General features: G+C 40.4%; 1 long non-coding RNA gene across 2 annotated transcripts in view; it reads left to right on the top strand.

The window, feature by feature from the left end:
• Positions 1 to 1,617: 1,617 nt before the first annotated feature.
• Positions 1,618 to 24,722, top strand: part of LOC140238014 (uncharacterized) — a 28,723-nt gene continuing 5,618 nt past the window's right edge. Inside the window, exons 1-3 of one of the 2 annotated variants that reach the window (XR_011901876.1) lie at positions 1,618 to 1,695; positions 9,090 to 9,425; positions 10,114 to 10,208. This is a non-coding gene — a long non-coding RNA (uncharacterized lncRNA). Of the gene's footprint in view, positions 1,696 to 8,199; positions 9,426 to 10,113; positions 10,209 to 24,722 lie in introns of those variants that run through there. The other variant, XR_011901875.1, reaches the window with a different exon arrangement.

Below are 24,722 nucleotides of genomic sequence, written 5' to 3' on the forward strand. Positions count from 1 at the left end.
AATGTATCAAACCTATAGCTCATGTCTGCATCCCCCTTCCTATTATATTCTGAAGTACAGGCATCTTGTCCTAATATTGTCCGTGCTCGTATGTCTCGAGATGTGGTGTGCTGCGTTGTATAGTAACTATTTTCATTCCTTAGTTCTTTGTGCAAAAAAAAAGAAGAAGTTTGTTTCCTTTCTTTTCCTCTCTCCAGTTGCCCTCTAATCTATTTCTTTAGAAAGGTTATACTCTGAGGAGTACATGTCAAGCTATTGCTTTCTAGTGAACTCCTGCGTTCTTCAGTATGTGTTATTAATCTGTAATAGTTTGACATGAATTTTGTTATTTCGTTGGTGACAAGGTAAGGTCCTTTGCCTTTAAGTAGTTTGTATTCTTTAAAGATTTCATTTATATCATGTTGAAGAACAAGTGAATTCAATTGAATTGAATTGAAATGAACGTGCTTGATGATGACAAATGTATTATTTATCATGATATACCGCTAGTTTGCAGGCACACACCCTTGTTGGTCGTAAATGAGTCTGCACCACAGGACCACTGGCACTGAGCCTCTCTCCCATGGGAGATTGGCACAACGAAATGTGTGCTCGACCGCTACATACGCATCGCTCTGACACATTTTCAGAAGCCTAGGCATCGAGTTACACTTTAAGACCGGGTTACACTTTAAGACCGTAACATCGTTTGGAGCTTACTCCATCGTATAGTTGCTACGTAATTTTTATAATGAGCGATAATCGACAAATCAATCGATCTTCCGCGCTTTAAAAAAGTGAATCGAATTAATCACATGGAAATTGTTAGAAAATTATTATACAATGTAATTGTAAGGGCGCAATCGATTTTCAGGTAATACCTTCCCACAGTAGGCCCCTAGTGCTGAACGGGGAGGGCTCTTCTGGAATTACGTCGCGTAGGCCTACTACCCGATCGAAATTATTCTACACTTTTTGATCTCAAGATACAGGTACCTTGTACTTCAAAATCGAACCAACCATGGAAGTTTCTTTGTAGACACTTTCGATGTATTGCAAGCAAATTCCAAATGGTAGGGCCTACGTGGAACTCAAAACTGTTGTGTCACAGTTATCCCGGTTTTATTGAGAATGACCAAAGAGGTTACTACTATAAGTCATGTTCGACACGATCATAATAGGAACGGTTTACGGACAAGCGACCATTTAATAGGGCATGCACCAGAAAGCGACACGTTGTGCTGCCCTCTTCACATGCCATGCTGTATGCGTACCGTGTCAACGAGAAAAGTAGGTCACTGGCAGGTTGGCAGGTCATCGTATGCGTAGAGGAAATACTTCGCGCGTATAACGGCGCGCATTACTTTGATTGCGCTTGTGCAGCACAAGACTAGTGCATGCAGCATGGGCCAACGATCGAGGGTGTGCTGCGCGCTGGTGCGCATTTAGTATTAGCCCTACGCCAGCGCATGTAGGTAGTGCAGTTGGCCTACCACAAATTGCACCATTACCACGTGTTTATGTACCACGTGGTATGCATCCATTGATCCAGCCAGCGCTCTCGCGCTATCTTTGATGTTTATGCACATGGCGCACCGCCGTGCACAACGCGTCGTATTCAACTTCTTCTGTAGCTAGCTCATAACTGCAAAGATCCTAACTGTTACAGCGTAAACCAGCAGGGTACCCGGCTGAAACTACCTCAAGCAGCACGTGGTAATTATAATCTGTATAAGTATAACAGTAGGGCCTACTATTTTCTAATCCCTTTCACTTTTTTTTTTTAGTGTTTATTAGAGCCTAACATTATAGAATTGTTCTATACTAACCGTTCACAGATCATGTGTAGCCCAACCCAAGCCAGGTAGCCGCTACACGCAACGCTGTTTACGCGACTTCGTGTTTAGTTTAGAAGGTAGAAGTAATAGGCCTACTCAGTAGAACTTAGAAGTTTAGAACATAGACTCTATTGATACTTATTCTAACTTTGGTAGGCCTAAATCTATAATACTAACTTGTCAGACTACAGGTCTAACGTTAGACTCTTAGAGAGTCTAGACCACCTCCAAGGAGTCCAACGTTAGGCTCGTGAGTCTTGATCTGTGAAACGTTAGACTGTGGTCTATGCTTCTCTACTAAAGATCTCGCTGATTCTAGACATCTATACGTTAAAGACACACCTAACGGAATAGATTTCTACTTAACTTAGATCTTTGTTAGATACGGTCTAGAAAGACCCTAACGTTAGACCTCTAACAGTTACTCTTAAAGAATTTACTTTTAGATCACTAGAATACTGTTAAGGACGTAACTTATCTCGGGACATAAGCCCGGGAAGTTTGAATAACTTATCCAGGGGTGTTATATAACATCATAGACCTCTATCGTTAGCTTCTAGGGTCTAGCTATGCCACGATTTCATGAGATGATGAGTTTTGTTTTGTTTTGACTTCAGTTTTTCGTGAACTGCTACCTGCACCTATAAAATCGTACTAGATACAGCACTAGAGTTTCTAATGTTAGTTGAACCGACCGTTGCCGTTTGTGCGATGTAGGCCTACGGTAAGGAAGTAAACTGAGGCGTTTGACATTGCATTGTTTGGCTCCTTGAACCGGCGCGGCAATCATCACTATCACTCTAACTAACTTAGAGTAAAAAGCACGGTTGATGTCGCCACCGGTTGAAATGTATGTGTAGATCCTTTTACTAGTGTAGATCAGTCTATAAATATAGGGCCTACCAAACCTAGTGCTTTACACGAGTGGTTAAGGGCCCAATATTATAGAGTAGAAGTTAAAGATAATAAAAAGTTTTGGTACGTCAAAAGTTTCCCTGAATTTCCGTGTTTCAGGTTAAAGTATCTATCATATAACTAACACTGTGAGACTTGCTCGCCCCAAAGTGCTCTCATTTCTTAGTAATCATGCAATTAACCGCGACCAGCAGCCCCATACGCACAGCGACCAGCAGCCCCATACGCATAGCGTAATGGGGCTTCGCATTGTAGCATCCAGGATCATGACAGATTTAGTATCTCGGGCAAATATCAACTTAAAATCCACAAAATTCTTCAATTTGAAGACTTACCAATTAAGTTGAAGTCTTGAAAACAGGCTTCGGGCAACGTTTGGTTCTGCCAGTAGTCCCTTTCTGTTCGAATTGATGACTGAATGTGACTCTGTCGAGAGGACCGTGGGAGAGCTACATACACTGATTACTACGGCCAGCGCATACGCACACATCACATGCGAACAAATTTCAAATCCATGAACGGATAAGATGTTTGTGTGCGCATGCGCTGGCCGTCAATTCAGTGTCAACGTAGCTCTCCCAAGGTCCTCTCGACCGAGTCACATTCAGTCATCAATTCGAACAGGAAGGGACTATTGGCAAAACCAAACGTTGCCCAAAGCCTGTTTTCAATACTTCAACTTAACTGGTAAGTCTTTAAATTGAAGAAATTTTTGGATTTTAAGTTGATATTTACCCGCGATACTAAATCTGTCATGATCCTGTAAGCTACAATGCGAAGCCCCATTTAGCTATGCGTATGGGGCTGCTGGTCGCAGTTAGCTACACAGTATGCGTATGGGGCTGCACGCTGCTGGTCGCAGTGATATTCGCACAATACGTGTACTACCTCGCCGCCGCCGTACGGCGGCGGCTCTGGTACGAAACCATTATTGCATGATTACTAAGACATGAGAGCACTTTGGGGCGAGTAAGTCTCACAGTGTTAGTTATATGAAAGGTACTTTAACCTGAAACACAAACTAAGACAAGGAAATTCAGGGAAACTTTTGAGGTAATACCAAAACTTTATATTATCTTTAATCTGTATCGGAAGTTCAAATTCAACTGGAATTGGTATTAACTTTTGATCTCAATGCAAAATACCTTCGAACTTTTCAGTTGTCAACGCTACAGCCTTCGTCGTCATGGGAATGACCTGTCTTCGCCTTGATCACGTGACAGTCGATAAGCGGGTCATAAACTTTCGGAAGTATACGGTCGGTAGAATCTGATGTAGATAATTGCTTCCTTAGCTTCACTTTCAAAGTATGTACCCTGAGAGATGCGATGTGAATGTGATGTGACACTTTAGAGGAGGTGGAGCTGGGGAGTCTGCGTTCAAGAAATCTGGTCCTAAGTGAGCGTTCTGTTTCACCAATGTATGAATCTATGATTCCTGACAGGCACCTTTGAATGTCTCTCCTTGGCAAAGAATCCTTTACAGGTTCGGTAGGTTTTTAATAGTAGTACGACTTTCTCTCTCTGTGTGTCGTTTTCGGATTCAATAACGAACCTTGTTTCATTTTTCGGATCAACGACCCTTAGGAATAGCGAACATCATTTCATTTTTGGTCTAACGAACCTTCGGAATACTGAACTCTCGGAATAACGCCACAAATGTTCGGATAAACGAACCCCATTGCATTTTCCGATTTACTAACATATAGATACGTACGGAATTTGTTCGTTTAGGCATTACGAACATCACTCTAACTTCCGGCTTGAGAGGCTGCCGTCTGTTAGTGCGTAAAGCTTCTTTTTTTTTTTTGACACTTTAATCTCTGGAAACTTTGGGCTGGATTTTTAACATAATCTACTTGGGAGGAATCATCAAAGGGGGAGTCGTAGTTTTACAATAAATGGTGGTGGTGTCATCAGGAGCCTTGGGAGGTGGGGCCTAATCAAATACCCAAATATTAGCTAATTTTCTTAATCTTATTAACATTTTCATGTTCTTGGAAACTGCATTGTTGCTGGGTTTGAACCGAACTTCACGGAAATCATGGGGGGGGGGGGGTGAGAGGGGATTGTAAGTGGTGTTTATGCGGGGGGGGGGGGGGTGCCCAACAATTCTTTATGACACTGATAAGTCTGCCACTATGTGGCGTCATGTGTCGTAATATGACATATTTGTCATGTCAGTGTCCCACTCCTTAAGAGCGATTTTCAAGCACTGACATAAAGCCTCTGTTTGCAGGGGGTCTCGAAGTTATCAACCACAAACACGAAATCCTGTGGTTGTCGGTGACAAACATCGTTGTATGTGAGAGCAAAGCACGATGGAACTCATCTGATTTGATGGCGGTAAAAATCAAGTCACATGCTCTCAAGTTCGACCGCCTTGCCTGGTGTGAACTATAGTCCCGAGTCTTGTCACGTCGGATGCAAATTAAAAACGCTCGCAGACAACGGAAAAATCACCCCAAGACAAATCCGTCAAAAAGGACCGTAATACAGAGTGTCAAAATGTTATTATCACAGGTACCAACTGTGGATAAAGCGAAATAACCGTTATGGTTACTTTTTTGCCACAACGCCACGTGCGTAGAAATTTGTAGAATGGAATTCGTGTTAGAAACATTGTCCTCGATATACGTTGTATCATTAGCAGGATCGCGAGAGAAATAAAAAGGATAACTCTCCAAGAAAAACTGTTAATCTCATTTTAATGTATTTCATGTCTAATCATATTTTGGTTGTACATATCAATGTCTAATGCAAGGATAGGAGATATAGATATTGTTGTGTATCACGCAGGTATAACATTGCAGTCTCATGACCACCCCGCCCCTTAAAAAAAAAAAAAAAAATGGCTATGCATATTTCAAAATTTCCTCGAACTTTGGGTTGACTTGTTACTCGTATTCACTGCCTTTGGACAATCGAACATCACCTAATGAAAGATGAAAGCAAAAATACATTACAGCATAGATACGAAAGGGTTTTATCAGGACTGAATCTATGTAACGTATAGATAACAAGGCAAACCTTAATCTTGCTGCCCTGAAAACCGTTTTGTCGTTACTTTAAAGATGAATGTGATACAGTCTCTATAATACAACATTTCTGCAAAAAATTTAGACAACGTGCACGCAAACACGCTGTATATTTGACTCCGCTTGTAGCTATAGCTGAAACAAGAAAGCTGAAACATACTATAAGAAGCTATAGGACCTATACACTGCGGTATTTTGTAAACTGCAACAAACACCATTAAACATGGATGGTACATGCATGGTTTCTTCTTTTTTTTTCCTCGCTATTCTCTACATGTTGCCTGTGTGCACTGTAAAAGCTAACATTGGTGCTATTTGATACTTCGAGATGATTTGTGGCGAAAATTAACGTTCCAAGAACGCGGTATTTGAATCCTTTGTCACCATAGCAACAGTGCTAGCCCCAGCATGAGGCGTATTAGTAGAGGCCATGGACCTCAAGAAAGGATGTTCAACTCCCGCGCAAAGATTTATTTATTAATTTTTTTTTTTTTTTTTTTTAAGGGGGAGGGGTGGTGCTAAGGTATATCAATTTCAGCTCTATTTGGTTGCTCAATTCCATCGATTGCGAGTATAATTTTTAACGTTTGAGCATGGTCCTGATCAACACAATCCAAGAAGTCCTTGATATGGCTGTATTGTATTTCTAGGGAATCGCGTCAACACGCTGTACTATTCAATTTACCCGCTTCTATCAAGGAGGTGTTGCTTCTGTGCTATACATGTAGTGACTGGGATTCGTTTGGATTTATTAGGTATTGCCATGTAATGTCATGATAGGGCAAATCTCGGGCAAGCTATCTTATGGCTGTTGAGACCAACTTTTAGAATCAAAGGTATATTGTTTATAAACGTCGAAACTGTTAATGAACGGAGTTTGAGTTGATATAGACTGATTTGCGAACATTTCCAGATCTGATGCATATCATACATAGTCCTCCTTAATTGCATTTTTAAAGAATTGTTTACTTATTTTAGTACTGGAAAACTTACTGAAAGCCTATACCAACATGATACTTTGTGCGCTTAAGTCGGATGTCATGACGTGATAGGTAAATATCGGGTGGCAGGTGAATAGACTAGGTAGATCGTTTATAGGCTCTCGAGAATGATTTTATGATATAACGTTAGTACATCGTTAATGACATGAGAATCGTCGAAAGTGTAACTGGCAAACGTTCTGTCAAGAATCTGAATTATGTTTTCTTTATAAATAATATGGACAGGGACAGTGATGACTCTTTTCACATAAACACGGCAAATCCATGAAGCTTCTTGTATTAACTTTAGGCCTATATATTAAGTAGGCCTACCGGTATCTGTCAATTTTCAAATATCATCCCTTTATGATATTGATAACATATAGGCACATCGAAATGAGCTGAATAATTTTTCATGCTTTGATTCTCTCGTCAGCCGAATATTATCTTTCCATCTCACAGTGAATCTCACGCTGATTTATTCGGCAAAGTCAAAACTTCATGAAGGCCCTTGGTCTGATTGCCTTTTGTCAGTAACCAACTTCAGCCTTGGGCTTGATTGGAGCATCGTTTACATGCATCCAAGCCTGTCCGAATGGACTATAGACTTTCATGTAGAGTGGGAATAGGTCGACATGCTGGGTGTGCTCTACCAGTAACTTACTTCATGTATTGTGGGTCCTGTTGCATAAAACTTTAAAGTTGGGATAAAAAAATAACTAAGAAAATCACACATAGGTCTCTATACTCTTCAGATACGTGCCGTATGTTTGATTGCATCTTTTTATGCAACGGGCCCGTTCTCAAAATTTTGCTTTCTTACCAATGATACGTCCCTCTTTGACACTCAATCTTGTCACCAGATAAACCTGAATATCACTTCTGATTTACAGTGGCACATTAGAAAAGCAACGTGAAGGTGAAGGGAGCGAGAAATCAAACACGTACGTCACCAATTTTCTCTACAAGGTGGCCCGGATTGTGTCAACAGACACCGGAGTAAGACAATAGCAATATATTTCGTATTCTAACACCTCTCGGATCAAATTTTTATTGGGGAGCGTGTTACATGGGGGAGGGGAAAAATAAAAGCGAGCTCTCTTTTGCTATCTGCTTCGTTTTCAAGAAACGTTGAAGAAAGTTTCTAGCTGTGAACAGATCGTTACTAATTACTGTCAACAGCTGGCATGCTTGGAAACGGCTCAAACAGGAGTTGATACTGATAGAGCAGTTGCAAACAAACGTCTCGGTCGTGGCAAGTAGGCGAACTGTTTGAAGACTACTTCTACGTGCAGAGGTTGGCATACCAACGGATGCCCCAGGGAGCTTGCGGCTTGGTCTCGATGCCCTTGGTTGACGACATCAAAGTGTAATCCTACCCAGGAACCATGGCTCTCGCACCCCGCCCCACGCCACGTCGCTGCCTTCTGCACGGGGGTGATCAGGGAATACACCCCCTTTTCTTCTATCTACTTCCTTTCAAGCATTCCAGTTCACTCGTAACAAAGTGCTTAAAAGTACTAGTATACACGTTTGATGACTTGTGAATTCGTTTCATTCAAGAATTGTTGCTATGGTCATCAGCCACTTTCTTCACTGTGTGATGACTTCATGTGACAACTTCTACTGCAGGGGGAAATTAGTGACCACTTAGTGCCATAATAGAAAAGAATGTATAGGCCTATATTGTATCCTGTACCATTCACACACCCGCATTATATAGCAATTGAATATACGAGGTTTTAATTGTGTTTTGACAAGTCCTTTATAGGCTTAGTGAAGGCACAAGCCATTGCAGTGTGGTTTTAGAGCGTAAGGGTACAGATAATACTATGGCAAAGACGCTTCACGCTTGTTTCTTTCACACACAAACAAGACAACGAAATGACTGCATCATGCCATGGACCCAGTAGGTCCATGATCATACACCCCCTTCACTCAGACACCTGCAATCTCCATAGCTACACCACTGATTGTGATTCCACTGGAGATGGGGGAGCGTTCAGGATTGGCATTTCTCATTTCCCGCGCTTTTCGGCCGCACACATGGTAACGCGCAAAGTGAATTGCACTTCTTCAGAAAATTGATAGTGTTTGTGTTTGTTGCCAGGGATTCCGACCCGAAAATGACCGATGCGATTTGAGGTCAGATCACTTATGTACCAAACGCAACAAGCTAAAAGGAGGAACGATTTGAAAGAGATGATCGCGTGTGGAGCACACATGACAAGCTCTAGCATTAGCAAAGGGCTAGTAGCGTGTAGCAACCACTGCAAGTGATGTGTAAATATTCCTCTTGCAACGTCTTTTGGCAGGCTATTCCATTCGTTTGTGACACAGGGCGATTTCGTCACGTTGGCTCCGTTCGATCTGTGTGTCACGAGGCCAGAGATCCATAAGAAGTTCAAGAAGACATCATTTCCACCTCCCCGCAGATATGAATTATTTATGTCTGCGTGTGTGTGCGTGTGTATGTGCGTGTGACTTGATGGGGATGGCGGACGATTTACCAGCTTTGTGGCTGGCTACGAGTGCACGCCGTCAGTTGCCGTGGGCCAGTGTTTTCTACACAACGAAATGGGTGCCGAAACATTGAAGGGTCCAGCCTCCGAGTCAGCGTTGAGTCATTCGCATCGCGGGACTATCCACTACCTGCGACTTTGATCCACAGAACAGGTACTTGCTATTTTCTTCTTCAGTATGTTTATTTACTTATTTTTACATAAAATGGACCAAACCTAGGATTTTCGAATGCAGTTTTGCATTTGTTCCCAGCAATTCATACCAAAATGACATTACGATGCATCCCGATCAGTAAAAACGTTGGCCACGTTTGCCCGCGTGCGTGCCCACACATACCAGCACCAGCACCTTGCACCATGGCGTTCTATAATTGTCACTTTCGCAGAAAGAAGAATAAAATCGGTTTGACTTTCGGTTTAATTTGGGATGTTTGATTCGGGCCCACGCTGCCTCATTCATAGTGGCTTTAGGATAATGACAGCTTGTGTATATTGCGCATTGTTTGTCAACGATGTGAATATGTGAATATCTAATGGATGAAATTTCAGTGTATTTTGCCTAGCGGGCGTTACGACCCCAGGTTGGGGTGCTAAGCAGAGGAACAACCACATGACACGAAATCACAAAAAGTCACTGATTGCAGAATAGTACACCCTGATACTATTGATACATGTAGAACAGATGTACAGTGTACTCTCCCGACATATCGATTCTGCTAGTGCTACATGCTGGTCTGTCTCATGCGTGTCTTGTCATTACTTTAAACCATACCAGGAGTTTACGGTAGCTCCTTGCTTATGCCCCCTTTCTCTCTCGTATTCTCGGTCATTATCGATATCAGCGATGAAAAAAGAAAGACGACAGGATCAGGAATACTGGAAAAATTCCTTGGATGGGATTGACCCGACATACACGCTAGCGGACGGACAACAAAAAGTAAGTGTTTCAACGGATATTTAATACATTGCAGTAGCTAAGCTTGTCCGCATATGAAGAGTTTGATTGCAAAAACAGATACCATTGCCTTTCAGATATTCCGGTCATCAAGTAGAGACAAAAAAAAAAAAAAAAGAAATGTTCCAAGTAATGATACTGCATTCGTTACATAACAAGACGTATTTTGAAGATATTAAAGTGATATATTTTTAAATGATATCAATTGATAATGATATATTTGTTTTTGCATTTGAAATAAACTAGCTCTTCAACTTCATCTCAAATATTCATGGTACCCACCCGAGCATTGACGAGTTTAGTTAGCTATGAAATCCTTGGAGCAAGACATAGTCACGCCCGCAGCTGCCGATCTATGTTCCCCTTCTTAGTTCTACCATTTTCGTGGTTGTGGAGATTCTTTTCTTTGCGAGTGGTCATTGCGTAAACAAGAAAGGCAGAAGTTCAGTACTATTCTGAATTTTCAAATTGCTACGATGAATTCGAAAGGAGAGTTCCTTCAAAAACCAATAAATATTCATCGCTTTCGCTCCCTGAAAGTAAGCCTTGTTCTTTGACGGATATGAGTATTATTATTGTTATTATTATTATTATATTTTTATTCTTGAATAGTGTTCAGTTGTCTCTATATTTCTCTCTGGTCTGTACGAACTGAAAGGAGCAAGGATAGGCATATCTAGACTTCCTTGCCATTCGCATCCCACGCACCACACCAGGGAGGTGCCCACTTCCCTGCGCACACTCACACAGACACACGGGTTGATAATCAACAGGTTGAACTGCTGCAAGTCGGCTCGCGGAGAACTCCCTCCGCGGGAAACCCATGGTCGCTAAAGTCGGATCGAGGTCACATTCCAAACTAGCCTCTTGGCAAGGCACTGCTTTTACGATCGTTTATCAGTTCGCGAACACTAGTAGACTGCCTTTCTGAGAAAGGAGACCTCGAACTCGATTTCCATATTCATAACATCATGCAGATTACAGTGAGGTTGGTAATTGGCAATCTGTCTTTGACCCTCGACTTGAGAATTGCTTTGAGGTACTGCATATAGTATGTTTCCAGTGTGTTTTTGTCTACTTTAGATAGGGACATGGTGTTGGCGACGGATAGAGGGAAGAGCTTGTATGGACAATGGAAGGTGTAAGTGAGAGCATGGTTGTAGTTCCGTGGTGAGAGGGAGACTATACAGTAGAGAGTGATTGGCGGAATTACCATGTAGGTGAAGCAGTGAGCAGGAATTGAAGCCAGGAATACTGTAAGGCGAGTATCGGTACAACTTTTGAATTAAAAAAATAAGATTAAACTAAGATTTTACAATCTCTTGAAAACGAAACGAGCAATTTCAATTTTCCCACTTCGAGTATTGAACGCATATAGGCATATGCGTAGAAATGCACAGTCTTGTGGTATACTTGCCACAAGAAGGGCGAAACAGGGAGAAGGTTTGTCCTGTGTGGAACAGATGACGGGAGTACTTGAATGATTTTGTAGATAAGAGTCAGACTACGGACTATCAGTCCCTGAGGTCCTCAGTTCAAGCCCTTTTGCGAAAGCAGATGTGCAACCCCCCCCCCCCCCCCCCCCCACCCCGGTACCCCATGCAAAGCACTTTGTTCTAATTGCCTAAAATGTAGTTCTTTGGCGGGGACTTCAGAGCCATCGATCCCACGGGGTTGATTGGGGCCTACCTACAAGCATTCCTTGTTTCACTAGATTCAATTGATTGTTTTTCAATATTACTTTCAATATATTTAAATGAAAGCTTTATTCTTAATGAAACATAAAAACAAGAATGTACCCGCGAAAAGTGAGAACAAACAGCGAAACTTACGAAGGGACACGATATGCAACCCAAGTTTTAGTCACTTTGCTTTCTTCTTGATCACAGCTTTGTTTTTGCTTTTTCCAAGTAATTAAACAAGTGTGAACGGCTGCACCTTTCTCACATCGCACAGGCGAGAAATTCCATTTTCTTTCAAAAGGAAAAAGAGAAAAAAAGTGAAGAGTCATCTCAAAATCACGTTTTTGGGCCATTTTCGGTAGGTCGGTAGGTCCAATTTTCGCGAAAATGGTGTCATATTAAAGATGTGCGAGACTTGAAAGTAAAAAGTCAGCGAGTGGCGCGGTTAAAAAAAAAAAAAAAATCGCGCGGCAGAATGGTCGCGGAAAATGTCGAGGGGGGGGGGGGGTTGATTCAACCTCCGGCCCTTTTAGGGTTAAGACGTCGAAAATGCTTGAAAATGTAACGTATCAGCAACAGCATAACTCATTGAAAAAGAAAACACGAAATGGAAACTACAGTCTAGCTTGAGACTGAAGACATGAATGGAAAGATTATCGTCTTGACATCCTTGGCGATGCCAATATAGTAATGTTTGTGTCCTTTTCTGATCAGCAGTGCCACGGCTGATTAACCCTAAAAAGACTGGGGGGGGGCCTAAAAGGCCCCCCCCCCTCGACATTTCGCGCAATTACTCTGCAACACGCAATGCTCTCGCCGCGATGCTCTATGACTTTTTTCTTTCGAGTTTCCCGCACATTTTGATGCCAAATTTGTGACACCCGGGGGTACGGTTCTGAAGTTACGTAACTTTTTGTACATGCACGTGAGACCGAAAATGGCTCGAAAATGTGATTTTGTGTACAAAGTCAATGCAAATTGAGTTTTTTTCACATGGTTCATATAAATATGCTTATTTTTACTCTCAATGGCTAAAATTAATTTGTTTTAGTAGTATTATGCTTCAAAAAGTGTCTGCCACAAATTTTGTTTCAAAAAACAGCAAAATCAAAAGGTCGAAAAAACAAAGAAATACATAAGAAATTCATAAAACAATAAAATAAATAAATTAATTTTGATACCGAATTTTTTTTTCAAGTACATTTGCGAAGAATGCCACAAAGAATAATTAGACCAAAAATGAGCACTTTTGGAGCTTTATTTACTGATTTAGATCAAAGAGTCTGATTTCTCGCATAAATTAGCATAATTAATCAAAATAAAATAAAAGAAGACTATTTTGGAAAATTTAAATATAAGATCTTGTAGATTACATCACATACTACCATTGTGCAAATTTCCGCGGCGATCGCGCAATCCACGGCCGAGATCTTAAGGGGGGGGGGGCCTTTAGGCCCCCCCCCCCCCCCAGTCTTTCGAGCTAGCAAAATAGCCCAGTCTTTTTAGGGTTAAGCCTTTGTTTTCTCAGATTTTTCTTTGACTAAATTTCATTGTATAGTGACTTATTATGTATAATAGGTGCATGGTCATTGCCTGGTAATCACGTATGGAATTATTAAGATGAATACGATGAAGTAGAACGGTATTTCAACTGCGTTGCTCACAGAAAAATCGATAAAAAAGAAAATGTCGCTGTTGATTTCGCTTGATGCTTCCTGCCACCAAGAAGGTATTATCAATACCTCCTTGATGCTAGGGAAGGCGCCTAGTGAGGCATGATATCCAAAAGCAAGACAGACCAAGGAGGCAAAATATGCGCTGCTCTAATACCTCATGTACTCTTGTAGCTTCACGAACATGAAAAAGGAAGCAAGAAGTGCTATGCGAGGAAGAATATGCGCATTGTTTTTTAAGACAGTCGAGATGTTGAGTTGATACAAAATCCTCTCGAGTTTGTATAGTTTCCTTTCCAAGAATTGTAATATTTCATAATAAAGGAAGGACCGCGCCAGAAGATGCCAATAAATGCAAATAGTGGAGGAACACGAGTCGCAATAGTGAAATTTCTTGTTGATTTAGCTTTAGTTATAACGTCTTTTGTGGCAATCAGTGAGTAACTGTGATGTGACTTGTTTTTGTATACTATCATCGTGAAAACGTCAATGGAAACAACATTTCTGTGTCCTACCATATATCAATAAAGATAAATCTGAATCTGAACATCACTGTTTCTCGAGAGAAGAGGTAGTGATTTTCCGTCTGCGCAAGTAGACTAGCTTGCCCTCGCCTGCCCCTTGATGCTTGACCCGAGAAAGCGCCTGAGGATTCCTTTCACTTTCAAGGTTTTCTGTGAAATTCCTCGGATTTTGCTCCCTCTCATAACAACCAGTCGCTGCCAATGTCTTTTGCTGGAGGGATAGGTGCAGATGCTGTTGTGTGTGGACTGAGCCACAGGAGACTGGCACTTGTTTCCCTGCTTATACCATGCACGCTGCATCAATATCGTTCGTTGCTTCATACAGTTATTGCAGACGTTCGTGGTACACTAAAATTGATATAGTTGTACCTTCAGATGATGTTTGAGCAACTGAGACTGCTGGCTAGAAGTGCTGGGCCTCGGTATGTTTCATTTCTAGCCATTTGATTTGGCCTTATTAACAGCCAGTCCCTTCCTCAGTGAAGATAAGATTTGCGTATATGTTTCGTTTTATTTTTGTCTTCTTTACAGATACAGAGCTCTGAATTGTAATGGCTGACTATGCATCAGTTATGTTTGTGGACAATAGTGGCAACGGTAAAGTTCGTGATTGTGCTCTATAGTTTTAGCAGTATAAAATATGATCAAACTCATTATCGCATTTAGTGTCACCATCACCGCAGCCATTTCTTTTCGTCTGTCTTGCAGAGAACGAAGTTCGTCCCTTCTCGAAAGTGTGAATATCTGTTAGCGCCCTCTACTGGGCAAAATAATGAGATGGTCTTATCCAGTGTGGCGCCTGCCATTGCTTACAGCTGCACATGCCAATTCCGTATTCAATTGTCCCGTTGATTGAGTGATATTTGATGTCTAAACGCACTTATGTATATTACCAGGGAGGTGGAAGTACCTCTTTCCACCTCTACATTTCATATCACAGTGATTTAATTTTGATAGATTTTAAATATTATAGTCATTGCACTTCCAAATTTCGTGGAGCGCTATAGGGACCCTGATGCATAACACATCCTATCAAAATGGAATTCGAGGAGTTGCTTTGAATAGAACTTGTGAAATTCAGGGTAAGGGTGCAAGTTGGAAAGAAGCGGATAAAAGTCATCTAAGGAGACACGATGTCATTAGGGCCCCCCCCCAAAAAAAAAACAAAAACAAAACAAAACAAAAACAAAAAACAAAACAAAAAAACAAAACAAAACAAAACCATCACGTGGTCACCTTGGTCACATGATTATGACGTTGCTTGCGGAGAGGTTCTTGGCTGTTACGACAAAGCAAAATATACCAGACTCACATGAAACTATTAGAAAATTTATAAACTTTGATAAAGCGCCGTTCCTGTGGCGTAGGGGCCTATACTCATCCTATAGTGGTCGTAACTTTCAAAGTATGTCTGGCTTCGCTCAAATATTCAATTCGTGATTTGTTCCGCTATACTTCCGTCACGAAGTGTAGGCTACATATAATTTGTCTATTTGCTTTCAATTTCGGATTTATCATGCGTTTGTGTTTTGTTGAGAAGTGCATGCATGGTAACTTGACATCGCACATTTTTTTTTTTGCGTCTTGACTCCATATTGTGTTCACTGAGCACTAAGGATCTGAGATTAAGTAATTCCTTGAATGATTTTCGATCTCCCTTATTTACCGGTACAATGTATTCCCATATCTTTTAGAACCCCGAACTGAAATGGACTCACTGTAAAGTGTTCATATTTGAGTGCAATTCCACTCATTGTCCAATCTGGTTGTATAATATCTACCATGAAATCATACAGACAGGACGATAGAAGTTCCAACAAAATCTGTTATAAAAGAAAGTAACAAAGTCACAGGACTTGAAATTGAAAGTTTTCCCTGTTTTCAACAAGTAGCGCTGTCTGTCAAAAGCAGATAAGAAAATAGTTAAAGGTATGAGCCTCGCACTGACCTGCACTCAAACCCGCTTTTGAAATGGTATATATCGTTGTGCGATACTCCCGTACGAGCTGAAATTTTTGCGGTGGTTTTATTTTCGCGAATTTCGCGAATCGCCTTTGAACCGCGAAAATAACACGCGAAAATAACAACGTGCGAATAGATACGTACAGTTAGACCTCGCAACTGCGAAATTAACAACACGTGAAAATGTCCTCCTAGTAGCAATTCGCGAAAATATCTGTACGCGAAAATTTCAGCTCGTACAGTATACCCTTATAATAGCGGCTTCAAGGGAAGGGTATCTGTGGCGAAAGTTCATTGATTCCTAACAATGCAAATCAAAAGAAAAGGGGTAAAACGAGAAAAAGGTCATGGCCTAGATGTCCGTCAGATTGGTCTCAGCAGGGAGGTGGATATTGTACCTCCCATGATCTCTTTATACCCCTCTCAAAATCCCTGTCTACACATGTATGTAGGGCCTATGACGTATAATTATCAGTACCATTTCTAGAACTTCATTTTCTTTTTCTTATGAAGTTATGATGTACTCAAACAGAGCGGCCCATGTTTTTTTGAAACGTGTGATGTTGCTCTCGAAAATAAGTGTGATTGTGACCCAAAGAGAGAAAACGGGGGGGGGGGGGGTAGGGAGGGGTGAAAAAAAGACCAAAAAACCCAAACGGATGTAACTTCCTAGAAGAGGGAGAAACTGAAAGAAAAAAAAAAACGCAATTCCACTGCGGAACTGCGCTCCCCCCCCCCCCTTTTTTTTAAGTTTTAGATGGGGGTGGGACTGTCACTGTTATGTCAGTGCATATCTTGTAGGCAGCCCCTTCCCCGACACCCTCTTCATATATTATACTCATCGCGTAATTCGACATACATCGATGATCACGGAAGGCATAGCTGTAGAGTACAGTTTGTCATAAGGGTCGGTGATGGCTGATGTTGCCTTTATTTCAAAGACCATACAAAGAAACTGCTGCTGCTCAGTTACTGCCAAACGGAATGCCGAGGGCGCAAAATTTTACCGTCTCGTCTAGTTAACAGGAGTCGAGTTCACTGTCCTGTCATAACCCGTGTTTTTTGATCGCCTAACCTTGTTTATCCGTCAGGTCAGATATAGGGGATTGTTCAGTACACCAATGGAGGAGGGGAAAAACGTTAGCCAGCAAGGCTAAAATTTTTGGCCAGCTTTTGCGATTGTACATATTATTTTTTAGTAGTGGGGCGCGTAACGTTTTGCCAGAGGACTATCAAATCCTTTTAACATATTTTGCATTGCTCTAGTGAAGCTGTAAGGTTTCTTCCAACCTGACTTTCCACACGGTGTAAGTCCTGACGTTTTAGCACAATTTCATGAAAACTTATGTTTATACCTTATGTTATCTGATTTGTTTGTTCAGAGTTCTGTGCCATCACACAATCAGTGATATTCCAGTATACGATGACAAACAGGGTTACTTTTCACCTCTTGTAGGATAGAATAAAATAACAATAACAACAACAACAACAACAACAACTTTATTTTATTGAAAAAGGTTAGGCCTATAACTTATCTGTAACATTGATATTCCATTTTGGAAAACGCGAAATTAGTGAAATGTGTGACTTTCAAGTTGAATTGCGTTCAGTAGTAATATTCTCAAAGGAAAACACAGACTAATTTGAGATGACGGTAATCGTGCTTGGGTTCCTATGGCCCTCTGGGCGTAGTGCAATATTGTTCGTGCAATTCATCTGCTCCATTTTGAATGTTACCATGCATCTTCACAATAATACGGGCAAGATCAAATTATACAATGCTGTTTACATTTTTGTGCTGCGAGAGTTACAAAATTCAATGGAAGTCTTCTGTAGCAGATGTCATGTGATGCCAAAGCTACGATCAAACTCTATGTGTTCCTGTCCTACCCCCTGCCCCCTTGCCCCTTCCCCGCCCCCTCCGCAGCAGTCTTCCTACCTGATAATTTTCCCGCCATTTCTGCGAGGGGCTTATACCGTGCCTCGCGACCAAGCGGGATCGCCCCAATTTACATATCTATGGATGTGAAAAGGGTGTACTCGGCTCAATCAATGCTGCTTGGAATGCACCGAGAACGAGTTTTGAAAGGAAGCATATTTAAGATTTCCTTTCCCATGCACTCAGGCATTACCACCCTTTCATTTCAGTTCAAATGATTCTCGGTCGTCGGACATGCATTTTTGTAGTATTGTACAATGGCAAGAGATTTATCGTGCCCCTCAAAACTGCATCACCCATCAACGATGTGGCATGCTAGCAGGCTTTCATTTCGTAAAACTTTGACCTTATGAACTGATTTGTCCCTCGCAGGAACCATTTCATGGGATCCGATTGGAAGATATAAAAGTTGCTTGACACACTTTTCTTTCGTTTCCTCATAAAAGTATCCTGATTATTTATTCTTCCTGCAAAAATATGGAGGCAATGACAAAGCAGTTGAGTAAAAAAAAAAGATTTGTGTGTGTGTGTGCGTGTGTGTGAGTGAAATGATCAGAAGTCTTTTTTTTTTGTTGATCGGTTTGAAGGAGCATGCATTCATCCTGGACATTTTAATCCTTGGAAAATAGATGGCTTCGAGCTGTGGTGAAAGGGGTGCAAAGTTTCTTTCCATCGTTGCTTCGATTTCAATAATATGACATTTCGTTCAGAATTTCTCTCTGAGCTAAATTCTGCATTTAGCATAGAATACAGTGTGTGGGTACGACTTCACTCGCAGTATAGGCAAAGATGACAAAACCAAATAAATCGCGAACGTTCACGCGAAGTACGCAGTCGAGACATCGACATCTGGAAAACAGAAATAAGCATTCCTGCCTGAAAGTTCATTAAAAAGTAGAGAAAAACCGCATCTGTGCTCTTGCTCGCCAACACTTAACACATGCACATGCCTGTTGCTATACGATGCCTTAGCAGATCCATGGACCTGCTACACATGGACATTCATCATTTCGTTAATTAATGCATGTCTCCGTGTATGTTAAAAGTATCACAAAAATATTTTAAACATTCTTCCCTGCTTTGATGTTATGATCTCCTCCGCCGGAAGCCGGGGCAAAACACAACGCAGCTTTGAAAAATCTATAAAATAAATGCGCAGAAGATGTTAACTGTTTTAAATCAAAGAAAATGCTTGTGAGTTTGTGGTATATATTGGTATATCCAGGGAGGTGGAAGAGAACCTCCCGGATAAACTGCTCCGACACTTTCAATAACGAAATGCAGGTTTAAAGAGGAATAGTACTCTCGTTTTCCACCTTTTCCGCACATTTTCGAGAGTAAAAACGGATAGCAAGGGAAGAGGTTATGTATAGTATTGGTTGAGATGAAAAGCAAGATCATTATTTGAGCCATATAGCGAGCCAATCGGTAATTTCCGATCCCATGACACGAAATTAGTCATGTTTTGAGGTTTACTGCTTCTCATCATTGGCGTTTATTCAAAGACGTTTCCATCTGAAAAGGCGCATCAGCCAAATAAGACTGGGATTAGGGAAACAGTTCTCTTGTCAGTGACAGTGCATGATATTATGCAACCATTATTTTCGAGACATAGGTGGCGGCTGATCTCGTACTTCAAATAAATGGAATTCGTTGAAAGTCCATTCGTTATTGGACTGTACAGTACTGGTTGAGGTGGGGATTCATGTTTTGAACATTCCTAAGTGAGATAATGAAAAGCCTCTTATGAAATATGAAAGAGCATGTAATTTTAAGAAGGATTCAACGTTTATTTGATGAAAATTGGTTTCCAAATGGCTGAGATATCCAAAAAAGTGCTAATAATAAAAGGCGACATGCCACAACTTTATTAGGATCTCTTTGTTTCACCTTGTTTTGGGGTATCTCAGCCATTTCAAAACCGATTTTCATCGAATAAACTTTTGATACCCCTTAAAATTGCATGCTCTTTGACATCTCATAGAGTGATTTCTGAATATCTCGCAAAACGTTAAAAGCTAAATCCTCACCTCGACCAGAACTGACCTCTCTGGTCCATGGTGAATCCAGGGAGGTGGGACCCTCCCTGGTAGATCGCTGCCAATTGCATGCGTTCGACGGTCTTGTAATTCATGGGATAGGATAATAATGTCCTATATACCTTCAAAGGACAATATCGATACAGTTGAGTAACATCATGTCCGTATGATGCATATCCTTTCATAGTCGGTTGATCGGACTCGATGTGAATGTGTAATTCTTTCTGGTCCCCCTTTTCTCTCGCGTTTAGGCTTGTAGAGTTTGGCAGAGGAAGCCATTTCTGTATGTGTATGTTTCTTTTGCCCCCCCCCCCCTTTGCTTTTCACGTCAACCCAAAACGCAAAAGACGATGGAGAGGGATTTAAAGGGAAAACCCAGTAAGAGCAAATGAGTTAATGAAACATCGCTACGAATGCAGAAGAGCATAGATTTGTTGCTGTCTTTATGTGAAACTAGCTGTGCGTATCGCACAGATCAGCATGTAGCGGTAAATCCCTGTTCTTACTGTGAGTTTTGTGAAAAGCTTGCGAATGGAAATGAAGCAGTATGGGGAACTGCGTCGTGGGGGTTTTAGAACACGGCGAGTCCTAAGTACACAAAAGAAGTAATAGCCTAAAACAGAACTTTTAATTCTTGGTAGATGGCATTACACTAGTACATGATGTGAATTGGTCAGAGGCTTCAGTCTAAGTTTACTCAGTAGTATGGTATCTTTGGTCAAAACTTGCAACAGAGCTGGCATGGATTAAATTTCATTGCAATTGCGCGACTGTGTATGATACATAATGCGTTAAAAAGTATGGTTGTTCCGACTTCCGTCCCGCTAACCTGGCCTGGAATATTATTAGGTGATCCGAGTATCCTCTCGGATCACCTTCTGTATTTGTACGGATTCTTTGTTGGTTCTTCTTCTTATTTCTGGACAAAAGTTGTGTATCTACTTACTCAAAAAGTTCTCAGAGTATCAATTTCAAACTCATACCATATATGTATCATGTCCCAAAGACGACAAATTTTATGTATCACTGTGATCAGTCGACCGTGACGTCACTATGACGTCATTATATGAAAACACATTTTCATTCATATCTCATTAATGGAATGGAATTTTTCAATGAAATTTACGTCACATACATTTCAAGTTATGCGCATTTTACTCATATTCTCAAAATTCATATTTTCTCTTAAAACGTGCGCGTACGCGCGCGTTAAAATATTTGTATGCTCAAATCGAGCTCAATTTTTTTTTGCACACGTTTCAGACAATTTGGAGCATTTTTTGAAAAATTGAAAAAATTGGACGGACGCGTACGCGCGCGCACATATACGCACGTACAGCTCATACGCAATAGAAATTCCCCGTTTTTTCACACCTATCGGATGCGTAAAATGTCAAGGAATATTTCTACCAAGTTTCAAGTCGATCCGACTTAATATGACGTCATACGGGCCCGTCAAAGTTGAAATTCCGCGCGCGCGTCAATGGCGATATACAGTGCAACAATGCAAAAAAACCGCCAATTTTAAATCCGATTTTACTCGTCAGGATGGACGGTGACCCCCCATTTTCTTTACATATTCTGAAAGCTGATGAGTTGTACATGTCATCTCATGGGTTGGCGATGCTGAAAAAATGATTAAAAGATATCAAATTTCTTAATAAATTTTAAAAAGTAAATTTTCAAAATGACGTCATCAAATTTCAAGTTCACTCAAGCGTATCTCACTTATTCTTTTGTTGATTTTCGTCCAAATTTCAATATAATGTAGCTTATTAAATGGTCTTTCAGTCATATAATAACAACATTTTGATTGGATGATGGCATCACCTCGTAAAAAGGGATTAAAAGTAACATTGTCAAATTTGACCAGTTTACGTGTTATCTCTATGGGAGTGCAGTTTTTCTGGAAATGAGAACTGACATGACTATTTTTATCGAGCACTAGCTCACTTATGCTTCGGTGAATTTCTCCCATATTTTAGTATGTTGTAGCTGAGACTTTGGGCTATCGTGAGTGTACCCTTCGTTTTTTCATACGTTGTCGGCATCACGTCCAAAAACTTGGTTGAAATTAAAGCTTATCTTCGATGTATTGAAATATTTCTTCCTTTCTGCAACTTTCTTTGCAATAACTCAAGAAAAACATACCCTATCACCACCATGTTTTGCACATGTTTAGTTCTTGTCACGTCCATTATTTCATAAAATAACAACTACTTGATCACACACCATCTTGGGTATGTAAATTAGGGTCAAAGGTCATAAATGTTTCATCCTGTATCTTGGTGAATACATGTCCTATCTCTCCCATATTTTGCACACGTAAAGACCATATTACAAGGATCATTTCATGAAATAAGCATTTTTGGCTCAGAGGCCATCTTGTCTGTGCAAAGTGGGGTCAAAGGTCATATGTACTTCTTCCTGTATCTTCGTTATGACGTGTTATCTCTATGGCAGGGAATTTTTCTAGATGTGAAAATTGACATGATTGTCTTTATTGACGACTAGCTCACTTACCCTTTGGTGAATTTCTTCCAGATTTTAGTATGTTGTAGCCAATTTAATACTCTTTAAGTTTTGTTCATCAAAGTTTTAATCGGATGATGTCTTCACTTCGTGAAAATGGATATAATGTAACCTTGTCAAATTTAACCAGTTTACGTGTTATATCTATGGGAGGGAATTTTTCTGGAAATGAAAATTGACATGACGGTCTTTATCTAGCACTAGCTCACTTACTCTTCTGTAAATTTCTCCCAGATTTTAATATGTTGTAGCTGAGACTTTGGGCTATCGTCAAAAATTCTCCGTTTTTTCATACGACGCCGAGATCACGTCAAAAAACTTGGTTGAAATCAAACTTATCTGCGATGCATTGAGATATTTCTTTCTCTCTGCAACTTTCTTTGCAATAACTCAAGAAAAACAGCCCCTATCATCCCCATATTTTGCACATGTTTAGTTCATGTCACGTACATTATTTCATAAAATAACAACTACTTGATCACGTTAAAAAACTTGGTTGAAATTAAAGCTGATCTTCGATGTATTGAGATTTTCTTTCTTTCTGCAACTTTCTTTGCAATAACTCAAGAAAAACAGCCCCTATCACCCCCATATTTTGCACATGTTTAGTTCATGTCACGTACATTATTTCATAAAATAACAACTACTTGATCGGACACCGTCTTGGGTATGTAAATTAGGGTCAAAGGTCATAAATGTTTCATCCTGTATCTTGGTGAATACATGTCCTATCTTTCCCATATTTTGCACACGCAAAGACCATGTTACAAGGATCATTTCACAAAATCACCACTTTTTCCTCAGATACCATCTTGGCTGTGGAAAGTGGGGTCAAAGGTCAAATATACTTCATTCTGTATCTTCGTTAGTGTATACGGAATTCGGTACCAAAGATGGCAGGTCTGACTCCCTTTTCTAAATGAGAATCCAAACATCACACGGTAAATATCCCCTAAACGCAGATGAAACATTTATGGCCATGCCTATTGGGATCAGGATTTGAATCGTTGATTTCCAAATAGATCGGATCACCTAATTTGTCAGTGTTGACAAATTCCAAGTCTAGTTTCTCACTTGTTTCGTTTATTTTGACACATTGAAACGCGTTGATGCACGTTGACGACCTTGCCCAAACTTGTTCGCTGCTCTTGAGCAACCGATTCTTCCGTTCACGACTCGGTTCCCAGATACAGATCGGAGTTTTTCATGTTGTGTTAGCGCCCTCATTAAAAAAAAAAAGAAAGAAAGAAAGCACTGGTATAGCAGAGAGTAGTGGTGTATATACATTATGCACGTTATGTTACCCTCTTTTTATTGTTTACAGGTTGTAGTAACGTGATATAATAGTGGGAACAGCAATATGGAAAGTGCACATGATGAATTTGTTGACCTTCATGAACTTTCTTGAGAAGTTTCCTCCCATAAATTTATGTAATGAACATATCCTTACGTTCTTTGACCCATGACAAATGACAATCATAGAAAGACCCCGTGCAATTAGCAACTTGTAACAACGGATGTTTAATCGTAACTCATGTTTAAAGGGAAGGTAAACCCAAAGAGCAATGTGGATTGAGTGAAAGCAGCAACATTAGTAGAACACATCAGTGAAAGTTTGAGAAAAATCGGACAATCGATGCAAAAGTTATGAACTTTTAAAGTTTTGGTGTTGGAACCGCTGGATGAGGAGACTACTAGAGGATATGACGTGTGAGTGGACAACAATACAAAGAAAATATAAAGGATATTCAACAAAAATTCACTTTTCTAGAATTATGAAAGAGCAGTGGACCAACCGCTTTCAGAAAGCAGGGGGAATAATTGGTACCCTTAACATATGTCAACATCAACTTGATGGAATTTGTAATTTTCATGAAAAATGGATTTTTGTAGTATTTTCTTTATATTTTCTTGATATTGTAGTCCACTCATACGTCATAACCTCTAGTAGTCTCCTCATCCAGCAGTTCCAACACCAAATCTTTAAAAATTCATAACTTTTGCATCGATTGTCCGATTTTCTTCAAACTTTCACTGATGTGTTCTACTAATGTTGCTGCTTTCACTCAATCCACATTGTTCTTGGGGTTTATCTTCCCTTTAACCTTAATTAATTGCACGTTATATTTACTTTACCTTTCACCA

Source organism: Diadema setosum, chromosome 14 (assembly GCF_964275005.1).
Source record: "Diadema setosum chromosome 14, eeDiaSeto1, whole genome shotgun sequence".
NCBI lineage: Eukaryota > Metazoa > Echinodermata > Echinoidea > Diadematoida > Diadematidae > Diadema > Diadema setosum.